Raw genomic sequence first — 12,062 nt, forward strand, 5'->3', positions numbered from 1 at the left:
CTCGGGCACGAGAATCCGAAATAAGATAGTTCACATCTCGAGCTGGCCAGTCCCAAGAGTAAACCATCTACAAATCAAAATTCCTGTCCGACATACTTATCTAGGGTCCTTAAATACCATGTGAAAGATTAAAGACCTATAACACTTCAAGGTTCATAACTTATGCTCAAACGAGCACTTAAACATATTCATGAAATTAGGACCACAACACCACTTGGCCCAGTCTCACTTCGCGCAGAGACCACGCGACGTGGCTCTGATACCACCTGTGACAGCCCCACTTTCCCCTAAGGCGAACCAAAGAGGTTAGCGGACTGCCTGCCCAGCTCTCGCCAGGACTAACGGTGCAGTATAGAGCGATCTTTCACGTTCCGGAACTTATAACGCGCGCAAATAAGGCAAAAGGGCAAAATAACCCAAAATAAAAGAAAATGAAACCCGGAGTCGGCCATGAATAGTAACCGACTCGTCCGAACCCAACCAAACATCGAATTACATAAACCACATAACATTTAGCCTTTACAAACCAAAATGACATTTAAAAGTGATACAAAAGTCGCTACATATATGGTTTGCCAAAACAAAAGTGAAAACGGCCCTAATGATACATTTAGGGTCCCATTTTATATACAATACAAAAGAGTCATTCATCTAGTTCATTCGGCAACCATTTATCAAAATTCATTCCAAAAGAGTCATATTCCTGTAAGGAAAACAAAAGGAAAGGGGTGAGCTAATTGCCCAGTGAGAATACAACTCAAACAACCAAGTTCATGGATACCTCAAGCTTAACAGTCCAATTTACCAAAATAAATAAAGCCACACATTAATAATGAGGATAAAAGGATACGGGTGGCTCTCAAGAGCCCTTTTCCTCGTTTGAATTCTTGATCGGTCTCATTGACTCTCCGTCAATGTTTGAAAAGTAACCAACTGTAGACTCCTCTTCTCTCCCATTCCTTCCACCAAACATCCCCCTACCGGGCCCGCACTCCAAACACTTGCACTGTGGTATTACTCGAGTATACCGGAATCAAGAGTCTCTCATACTACAAGATTCCTTATAACTTTACCCAAGGCTCATTAATTGTCACGACCAAACCCTTGTCGGCTCGATTCAATCAACTACCAATGGGGTTGAGCTCAATAATAACATTTGTAGTCGTTGGATACTTGTCCAATCGATATCAAGTCATGTATTTCATTTCATATATCAGTTCATATAACTTTCCAATAACTTTCCAATAACATGTGAAACAATAAGTGAGAGTGATAAAGTACACTCTCACATCAATCCATTAACATACAACATCTCAAGTTCAAATATCAAAGCCATATAATAGCACACAAGTGAGTAGTACACTCACCAATCAATTAAGTGCTATTTCATGCACTTCCGTTAGGAGAATGTCGTGAGCTATCGTCACGCCCTAGAACATGTAAACAAATACCATAAGACTCGATAACGAGTCATAAAGTCAAACCAATTATCGCCCAATAGGGTTTCATGCATGGAAATTCAAGGGTTAAATACTTAACCTTTACTCAAGTCGAGAATATAGTTTTCTAAATCTCGAGTAAAAATTCGGGCAGCATGCCCTTTGTGTTTACCAAATTTTCCAGCCATAAGGCTTCATTATTTTTCTTCAATCACAACCCAACAATACACATATAAGCATTTCATGTCAAGAGCCGTTCCATAGCTCACAATATCATAAAACAATAAACCATACCGAGCCATAAACAACACCAATTCACAACCCCAATAGGGTTTTATAAACATATACAAGCATGAAAGCAAACCAGAAATTAAGAAAGGCTTTAATGTTGGCCTTGATAAGAAAACCGGTTTTGACGTCATAATGCGGTAATGGCACAACTCTCACTACAATTATCGGTTAGGGGTGTAAGACACACCGTTTCGAAGCTATGAAACAGGGCTACAACAATGTAGAAGGTCACTCAATCCAGTTCCTGACCCAACTAGGTCAAAAATGCCAAACATTAAACCAGAATCACCAAAACAGGTTTGCAAAACACAGAAAACTGTAATCGGTATATCTCAGTCCATACAAGTCCAAATGCCGAAATTCCAAAGGCATAAGTTATTTAAGACATCCAGCTACATTTCATCAGAAGACACCAACTCCAAAATCCAAACCAATTCCAGTCAAAACAGGCAATTACTATCGCAGTTCGGACATTCTGTGCACCAAAAACAGCAACAGTAAAAACGGCATAAATCACTCTACACTTGTCTAATTGCCCTGAAATTTTGCAGGCACACTAAAATCATCAATACCTACAACTTTCATGTTTTGAGCAAAGTCCAATTCGGCCTCTAGCTATGACCTAAAATTTCGGACAGAATAGGGGTTCAAGAACCCTAACTTTTCACATTTCATTCCAAATCCAAAATTGATTGCATTTAACAACAATTCACACCTACTAGAGCCAAAGCCCCTTATTACCAACCATCATACTAGTCCAAAACATCAAAATCATATGAAACCAGAAAATTCATCATAAAATGGAAAACTTCACCAAATCAAGCCAAACCAAGAAATAAATCATATATTCCAACACTCAAGCCACTTCTAAGCATACTATAACCATCATTAGGTGTAGTAGGGTGTTCAAGCATCACTTACCAAGAAATTAAGAGAGATAGAGAGGTTGGCCACCTTAGAGCTTCAAAACAACTTCACCAAGTCACTTACTAGCACCTAATGGAGTGATTTTATGGAGCAAATCTAAGTTTAATTGGTTGGAATGGAAGATTGAGATAGTTTGAAGCTTGTAAATTGAAGAAGTTTTTCTTCCTTGTCCAAGAGAGAGAATCGGCCAACAAGAGGTAAGAAAGAATGAATTTTTAGTCAATTTTTGAGATATTTAATCCATGATAAGAAAAGTCAAAAATGTCCAACAAGTGGACCAATCACATAGTGCCACTTGGCACTTCATTTAATGCCTTCCTATCACTTGGTTCCTCTCACATCAATGCCATGTCACCCTCTACTTATCTCTTAACACCCGATAAATTTCCACCAGTATCCGAAACTTAACCTTATTGGCCGAATTTTGCCGTACTTTTCGCACTAGTGGGTCCCACGTCCAAAATATATTCTTAATTTTCTAAAAACTCACCAATACTAGAAAAATCATCTAAAAACTATAATTACTCATAAAATCTACCAGAAAAATATTCCTAGGCCCGAAAATGCAGAAAACATGCAATTAAGGGGAAATAAACCCTAGGAAAATAATTAGGGTTTTACGGGTTCTCACATCATGTCTAGCAATCCTTTCTTTGTTCTTGATTATGCTAAATTAGTGACTTGTGATGGCTAAAGAGATGGTTTGATGGATTATTTCTTGATTTGTGGTTGAAGTGATGAAGTTTTATTATTTTTGGGGATTTTTCTGTTTTAATATAAGCATGGTTGTGTGGCTATCTATGATGATCGGAAATGGTATATAATGATTCTAGAAGGTGGAAAAAGTGGACAATTGCAAGCAATTTCTGTTTTGGAAGAAATCTGGAAAATTAGGGTTCTTGGCAATTACATTCTGCCCGAATTTATAGATCCTAGTTAGATGCCGAATTGGCCTTGGTTTAAAACATGAAAGTTGTAGGGAATGATATTTTAGAAGTGACTGCAAAATTTCAGGTCAATCGGAGGAGTGTAGAATGAGAAAAGTCGAAATTACTATTGCTGTTCTGGTTTTACCCGAATGTAAGAATTGCGCCTGTAATTGGTTGTTTTGGCTGGACTTGCTTCCGAATTGGTTGTCGAGGTCTTCTGATGAAATTTATCCATGTTTCTTATCTTTCAGCTGGTTTTGGAATTTCTGGATTTGGACTTGGATAGCCTGCTTTATGATGTTTCCGCTAGAATGCGTTCTGTGAATCTATTTTTGTGATTCTGGTATAGTATCTTGCATTTTTGACCTGGTTACACTCGAAACTGGGTTGAGTGACCTTCTGCAATGTTGTAGTCCTATCTCTTAGCTTCGAAACAGTGTATCTTGCACCTTCATCCGACAATCGTAATGCCTTTGGTACCATTACCGTAAAATGACGTCAAAACTGTTTTTCTGGATTTGAGCTTAACTTTCATTTCCGGACTTTTCCCTAGCTTGACTTGTACTAGTACTACTTGGAGCTTGCTGAATGGCTATTGATGAACTTGTTGTTGTGTGTGTACCTTTGGGACTGGTTGAGGAAATAATGAAGCCATGATGGCTGGAAAAGTTAACAAATTCAGGGGAAGTGCTGTCCGAACTTTGAAGGAACTTGTTTGCATTGAGTTTGTGATTTAAGACTTGGATTTGAGCAAGGCAATGATATTTGATGGATGATTTATGAGCCATGGAGGTGAGTGACCCTAAACTATTTCCAAAGTACTTGTGAAATGTTTCTTGCATTATGTACTCGATTGCACTCACCCCAAAAATATTTTATTCCCCTCCACAGGGCTCAAGGCGAAGGAAGGACTTGTAGTACTTGTGCACGTGACTGGATGGCCTATATTTTGTACAATTTGGATTTGGAAATCATTTTATGTATAGTTGAGAATTATTTCCGCTTTGCTTTTGACATGTAATTATTGGAGAATTTGATGTAATATTTGAGTTTTATCTTGTAATCTGTTTCAGGAATGTAGTGAACGACTGAGTCCCGACGAGAGCTGGGCAGGCGGCCCGCCGAACCCTTTGGCCCTAAGGCGAACCAAAGGGTTCGGCGGGCCGCCTGCCCAAGCTCTCGTCGGGACTCAGACGTTCACTACATTCCTGAAACAGATTCACCCAAGATAAAGAACTTCCAAATATTACATCAAATTCTCCAATCAAATCTACATGTCAAAAGACAAAGAGGAAATGAATTCTCAATATACATTCAACCTAACCGACTCTTCCAAATCCAAATTGTACAAAATATAGGCCATCCAGTCACTGTGCACAAGTACTACCAGTCCTTCCTTCGCTTGAGCCCCTGTGGAGGGGAATACAAATTTATCGGAGAGTGAGTTAAAGCTCAGTGAGGTTCCAAAACTTCATGGAGACCCAAGTAGCAAATTGGCCATATGCCATATGTAAAACATGAACTCTTAAAATGAGCGAGTGTAAAAGTTCGTAAAAAGAAACAATAACACGACAAGTAATCATTATTTCAAAGTATAAGGATACAGTGGCTCTCAAGAGCCAAATTCCCGTTGCTTCATCATATCTTGATCAAGTAGTAGTTGACACTCCGTCAACTTTTAAGTAAAGTAACCAGTCCAGTAGTACACCACTTTAACTTCAATCTCCGTCCACCAATCAACCCCCTTACCGGGCTCGAACGACAAGATAAACACGTGTGGTAATACTCGAGCATACCAATTAATTGAGAAGATAACACTCCACTCGACAAAACAAGAGACCTAGGGTTCGTTGCCTAATCGACCAAGCCCTTGTTGGCTCAACTCGAGTAACTAGCCATAGGGTTTCTGAAATTCCAGAGAGTGCGCACAGCATACACAATTATATCAAGTCAATCGTAACAAACAAACAAATATATATCACATTAGGGCAAGTGCGATAAAGTACACTCTTGCCAGACCAAACCAAGCAAATCTTATCCGATCACGTTGGTAAAGAATTTAAATCAAATATCATGTTCAATCATGTATTTGGAAGCACACACCAAAGACTTAGTGCTTGTCAAAATCATGTTCAGATACAACTCCTTCGTTGGAGTCTAAATCTGCGATAAAATATCATTTAAGAGTTTAAAATCCACTAGGGTTCGAAACATAGGAGTTTCGCTTCAGGAAAATCAAGTAAATGAAACTTGTTTAAGTAGTAGTCATATGGCTTCTCAAACTCTCGCAAATTCATGTTCGCTCTTTTAGTTTCGATAAAGAAGTGATTTATACCTTGGAAGTCACACTTGGTATGAAAAATTGAGAAAATGAGTTGAAGTTGTTTTTCTCTCTTTTTTTTTCCTCTCTTAATTTCGGCCACCAAGCAAGAAAGAATGAAGGAAATTTAGCTCAAATGCAAGATAAGAAGGAAGGAAATGTTTTAGGTCAAAGGTTGCTTGGATCCTTGACACTTGTCAAGCCAAGATTTCCCTTCTTTTTTTTTTCTTTTCTTTCCTTTCCTTTGGTCAAAAATGGTTGCTGACTTAAGGGTAATTTAGGGGAAATTGTGAGGACCCGTAAAATTTTCTTATTTTATATTACTTTATTTTATTTCATTGCATGCATTTTCTTCACTATACCCTATTATATTGATTTTTCAGAGATTTTATAAGTGAGTAGAGTTTTTAAATCATTTTCCTAGTTTAAGTTAGTTCATATTAAGTTTGAACCGTATTATGGACGTGGGACCCGCTAGTGTGGTAAATGCGATATATTTTTGACAACTAGTTGAAGTTTTGTATTAAGGAATATTATTTTACAAGGTGTTAGGAGATAATTAAAGGTTAGCTAGATAGCTTAACCATTGGGAGAAAGAAGATAAGATTAAACCCTAAAGGTGCCAAGTGTCACGACCCGATTGGATGTTGGACTTGACTAAGTTTTCTCACCTTTACTAAAATCGGATTTTGACCCAAAATTTCCTCACTTTCTTACCCTTCTTGGCTGAAAATAAGGAGAGGAGAAAAGAGAGAAAACCTTCATCTTGTTCTTCAATTTCTTGTCCAAATCTTGAGTTCCAACCGATTAAGTTGCAAACTAATCCATAGAAGTTGCTTAGGAAGGTGGATTGCCATCTTGGAGTGGAGTGTTTTGGTGGTTCAAGCTTCCTAGGGGTTGTTGTGCTTCTCCAATTCTAGGTAAGGTTGGTATTAGTTCATGGTTGTGCTATTTATTGGTTTACAAATAAAAGTTATGGCTTGTTTTGTGACGACCCCACCGTACCCAGAGGCGTACCAAAGGGCTTAGCGGATCGCCTGCCTAACTCGCGCCAGGACTCGATTCCAAAAACAATAAAATAAATTTCACGGGAAAAAAAAGTTCTATATACACTATTACATCTTCAAAAGTTATATAAACTATTACATCAAGCCATACATACCACTAGTACCAGAAAGTAAACCCTAGAGAAGCTACTAACTATAACCACCACAACAAATATATACATCTTACTAGTCAACTTATAATAAGTACTAGGGCAAAATCAATTATTCTAGAAACCAAAAGTCTATACACCTTCCCGAGCTTTCCCTGGTCGGCCCCTGCTAAGGAAAACAAATGGAATGGGGTAAGTTATATGCTTAGTGAATAATCGGGGGTAAAAACGTAAAATCACATCCAACTAAACATGTAAACCAAGATATTTCACATCAATAGACAGAAATGTAATATCACAATGGTAGGATACGGGTGGTTTCAAAGCCAGTTCAATTCTCCGAGCTTGACCACTTGTTGACACTCTGTCAACCAAAATACTCATAGTCCGTAGACTCCACTTAACTTTCCCCATTCACCTTATCAACCCTCGTTGGCCAGTCAACAGCACACAGCAACTCGAGCAAAACAAAATCACTTAACTTTAATCAAAACTTTAACAAAGAATGAAATCCCAAGGTTAGCATGGAACTAACTTCGACCAAGCCCCGACTGGCTCGAATAGTCTGTCTACCCTTGGAACCGGGCTGGAACCAAGCCCTGAGATATTCAATTTCTCACTGGATGATATCTCTCAACAAAGTACTCACCCCAACAGCACACAGTATAAGGGGTTCAACTCAAGTCATGTAATCACCCCAACAGCACACAGCAAAAGGGTGATACTCAACACAAGACATGTATTCTCACATATTAAATCAAGAACAAATGATGGGTTTAGGTCGAGTGAGATAAAGTACACCCTCGCCTAAGTACCCATTTAACATATATAAGGCACTTTGACAATTTATCATATAAACCAACCCAGTTACTCACTCAAAATAGTTAGCACGTAAATCAAAGCACTTTATACGGATCCACCGACTCCGTCCGGTTCGTCACTGCCTATGATAGAAGATTATACTCAACTATCAGTCACTCGACCATCACAATTGGAAATAAGGACTAAAACGGCCAAAAAGGCAAAAAGGGCAAAGAAATGCATGTGCGCGTGCGCGAAAATAAAAAGCGGTATGAAAACGGGTTACACGGTTTTGACCATAACCAGAGATGTGGTTATCAGATCAAGGTGTACTAGGTAGCGTCTCGAAGCTAAGACAAAGGGTTACAACTTTTATGAAGACAACTCAACCCGGTTTTCAGTGGATCTAGGTCGAATTTGCAGATTACAGAACCAGAACTCCAAAGGCTGGTTTATACCTCTAGTGAAAATTTGGGCGGCATGCCCCTTGTGTTTACCTATTTTTCAGCCATTTATGGCTTCATTATTTCCTCAAATCAGCTCCAATGTCACACATAGGTAATGGTACCACAATAGCCTTTCAACTAGGCTCAAAATAATCCAATTACAACACAAGTCTTAACAAGGCAACCAGAAATCAAGTTTAAAGGCAAATAGCTAAATGGCAGATTTGACGTCTCTTGGTGTTTCGGTCACCACTGAAGCTACGTTTCTCGGATTGGTGTACAATTTATACCGTTTCGAAGTTAAGACAGAGAACTACAAATCATATGAAGACATCAACAGCCAATTCATCCATTTTCAAGGTCAAAATGTAACATCTCAGAGGAAAACAGAAACTGTCCGCAACACTGTACATTTGGCAGTCAAGGGTATTTTTGTTATTTATATGATACAGTGCTCCGATTGAGCTGAAATTTTTTAGGAAGCTAGGTAACACCATTTCCGACAACTTTCATGTTTTGACCTAAGCCTGATTCGGCCTCTAACATGGACGAATTAAACAGGTCAGAAGCTAAACAGGTTAGTTTCAATTTCTGGAATTTGAACTTTTCCGCTAGAATTTCATATCTAATAAGCATTCAATCATCAAAATCAACAATTACTAACTCTATAACATCCATTACTAGATAAATAACCATAATCAAGGCTGAAAATGTAAACCCTAGCTAAACATCCACCATATCAATCAAAACTACTTAAATAACCATCATTAGCCAAGAATAGGAGTTTCTATCCAAACTTAAACATGATTAAGGAAGAGAAATAAGAAAGACAGCCATGGTACCTTCTAGAAACTCCTTGTAGGTGTGAAACCAAACACTTTCTTCCCAAACTTTTACCACACACAACTATCTAAGCACTAAAATGAAAGTTTAATCAGTTTGGATTTTAGATTTTCACTCAAACTAAGATGGATTCAAGGTGAAGTTGCTAGTTTTCCTTCCTCTCTTTTTTCTCTTCAACTCACGGTTGAAAGGTACAGAAATGAAGGCTGAAATGAGCTCCAAGAAAGATAAGAAGGTAGGAATTGATTTGGGTCAAAGTTGGACAAGTGTCACACCTTGATTGGAAGTCAAAATTTTCTTTTCTTGCTTGTTTTTTTGTCCACAATTTCGGCTGCATTGAGAAGATATTTAGAGCTGATTTTGTTCAATTAATAATAAGGAGATTAAGGTAATAAAGTAGTGGTCAAGTGGTGCACTCAATCGGTAACGAACGGTACACATCGGTTCAACCCGATTTTTTCTTATTTTGCACGTACTAGGGTTTTAACTTATAATTCATTAACTTATTATTATTACTTCTAATCACACACATTTCTTATCTAAAACTCACTCTTAATCACCAAATTTAGTACACACTCTGTACCGATTACTCACACTATGAAAAGACGTAAAAACCTTAGTTTACCCTAATGATAAATGAAAAAGGAAAACTCTTAATTCCGAGTCTTTATTTCAACCATTGGGGATGTAAATGAGTAGTATAGCTATTATAAGGTAATGGATTCCAAATAAAAGGAGATTTTAAGAAAAATATGAGGGATTTTACAACTCCATAGATTAAAATTAGGGTTTTAAGTAAAATATGAGGGATTTAAGAAAAACTTGTTAGTCACAAGTAAAACTAGGGTTTTGAGTACAAGTAGGGTTTCTAGTCTTTAAAACAAAATAATGTCTTAAAACAAAAATAAAATAAAGAAACCGTAATATCCTCATTGAGACTAAAAAAAATATTATCCTAAAAGTTGGGGTATCACATGTTTAGGTAGATTTCATAATTTTAGTAGTGGTTATAGTAAATTCCAACTTTGTAGTGTAAGTTTCAGCTTTGGTTGTTCATGTGTAGTAATGCATATGCTTAGTTTATGGAAGTAAATTCATGGTTAAACCTTGTTAGTTTTGTAGCATTTAACATTCGGCCAGCATGAAGGGTTTGGATTAGGGTTTTGGTTGATGAACTTATATGTAATCTTGTGTTAGTGATGAAGCTACCCTGCTTCTGACCTGTTTAATTTGTCCATGTTAGAGGCTAAATCAGATTTAGATCAAAACATGAAAGTTGTAGGAATTGGTTTTAGCTAGCTGCCTACAAAATTTCATCTCAATCAGAGCACTGTAGCATGTGAAATAACAAAAATACCTTGACTGCCAAGTGCCCCATTTCGTGGACAGTTTTGAGATTTCACATTTTTGGCTTCATTTTTTACTTTGATCCGTATCAAATTAGCCTTTGGTCAAAACATAAACTTCTAGCCCTATGTTTCAGCTTTCCAACGCATCTGAAAACGCCTCAATCAGAATTTTGTAGTTTGAGTTATTGCCATTTAAATCCAGTGCTGACAACCAAACTGACAATGAAATTCTGGTTCTATACTCTGCAAATTCGACCTGGATCAACTATGAACTGGGTATAAAGTGTACACCAATCTGATAAAAGTAGCTTCAGTTGTGACCGAAACGCCAAGAGACATCAAATCTGTTATTTAGCTTTTGTCCTTAAAACTTGGTTGCCGGTTGCATTGTTAAGACTTATGTTGTAATTGGATTATTTTGAGCCTAGTTGAAGGGTTATTGTGCTAACCTTACTTATGTGTGACCTTGGGGCTGATTTGAGGAAAATAATGAAGCCATAAATGGCTGGAAAATAGCGAAATACAAAGGGCATGCTGTCCAAAATTTTAGGGCTACTTGATTCCTTCAAGTTTGGGTCGATTTGGTGATAAACTTGCTTAAGAAGCTTGGTATATCTATAAGTTTTATTTCGATGTTGAATTTTGGTTGAAATGGAAGGATTTGCATTGGTATTTTCCTCCAAGTTGTTGGCTGAAATTTTCGTTTGTTGGTCAAGTGATAGCGAAGTCTATTACCTTGTGTTTTCCAACCTTTCATGATTTGGTTTTGGCCAAAACTTGTTCCAAACATTGGTTAAACATTTGTGCTTGTCATGGTTGCGAAAATTCTGGTTTGAAAGACAAACTTGTATCTTGTTACATCTAAGTCTTAAAGCCTTAAAATCACACGTGTCATGATTTCACTTGTTGCCTGCTTACCTTGTTATCTTGTTACCTTTAGCACCCTGTTACGTACTATAGACATACGACTCGTACTCGAGTCTCAATGGTTTTCCTTGGTTGTTCTAGGACGTGCCGGTGATCAAAGGCATTCTTTGGAAGGAAACTTTTGAAGTTATCCTTGTTTGAACTGGTGAGTGTACCACTCCCCTGATTTGTTGCTTAACTGGTTTATTTGTACTTGAAATCTGTGACTTGAATGACTATGAACTCTGTTTATTCTGAATGAGACGAGGGTGTACTTTATCACACTCGTTCTCTTGCCTGTGTGATCGTTTACTATGTGAATTTGAATCTGTTATCTGTGTCTGTTCTGACGTCGTTTGGAGGCTTGTATCCAACGACCATTCTGTGACCTCTGATCTCAAATCCTGTGGCTCGCTACTCGAGTCGAGCCGGCAAGGGCCTGGTCTATTAGATAACAAACCAGTCTGTTTCTGGGAAATCTTTGGGTATTGGAGACTCTGGATTTCCGGTATACTCGAGTATTATCACCTCTGCTTCTGTTTGTTTTGTGGTGATACGCTCCTCGATCCACGGTCGAGACACGTAGCACGTTTGCCCAAGGATCTAGCGGGGATGTCCTACGCTTGGTGTGCGGAACCTCTAACCAAACGGACAA

Source organism: Coffea arabica, chromosome 10e, assembly GCF_036785885.1.
Source record: "Coffea arabica cultivar ET-39 chromosome 10e, Coffea Arabica ET-39 HiFi, whole genome shotgun sequence".
Taxonomy (NCBI): domain Eukaryota; kingdom Viridiplantae; phylum Streptophyta; class Magnoliopsida; order Gentianales; family Rubiaceae; genus Coffea; species Coffea arabica.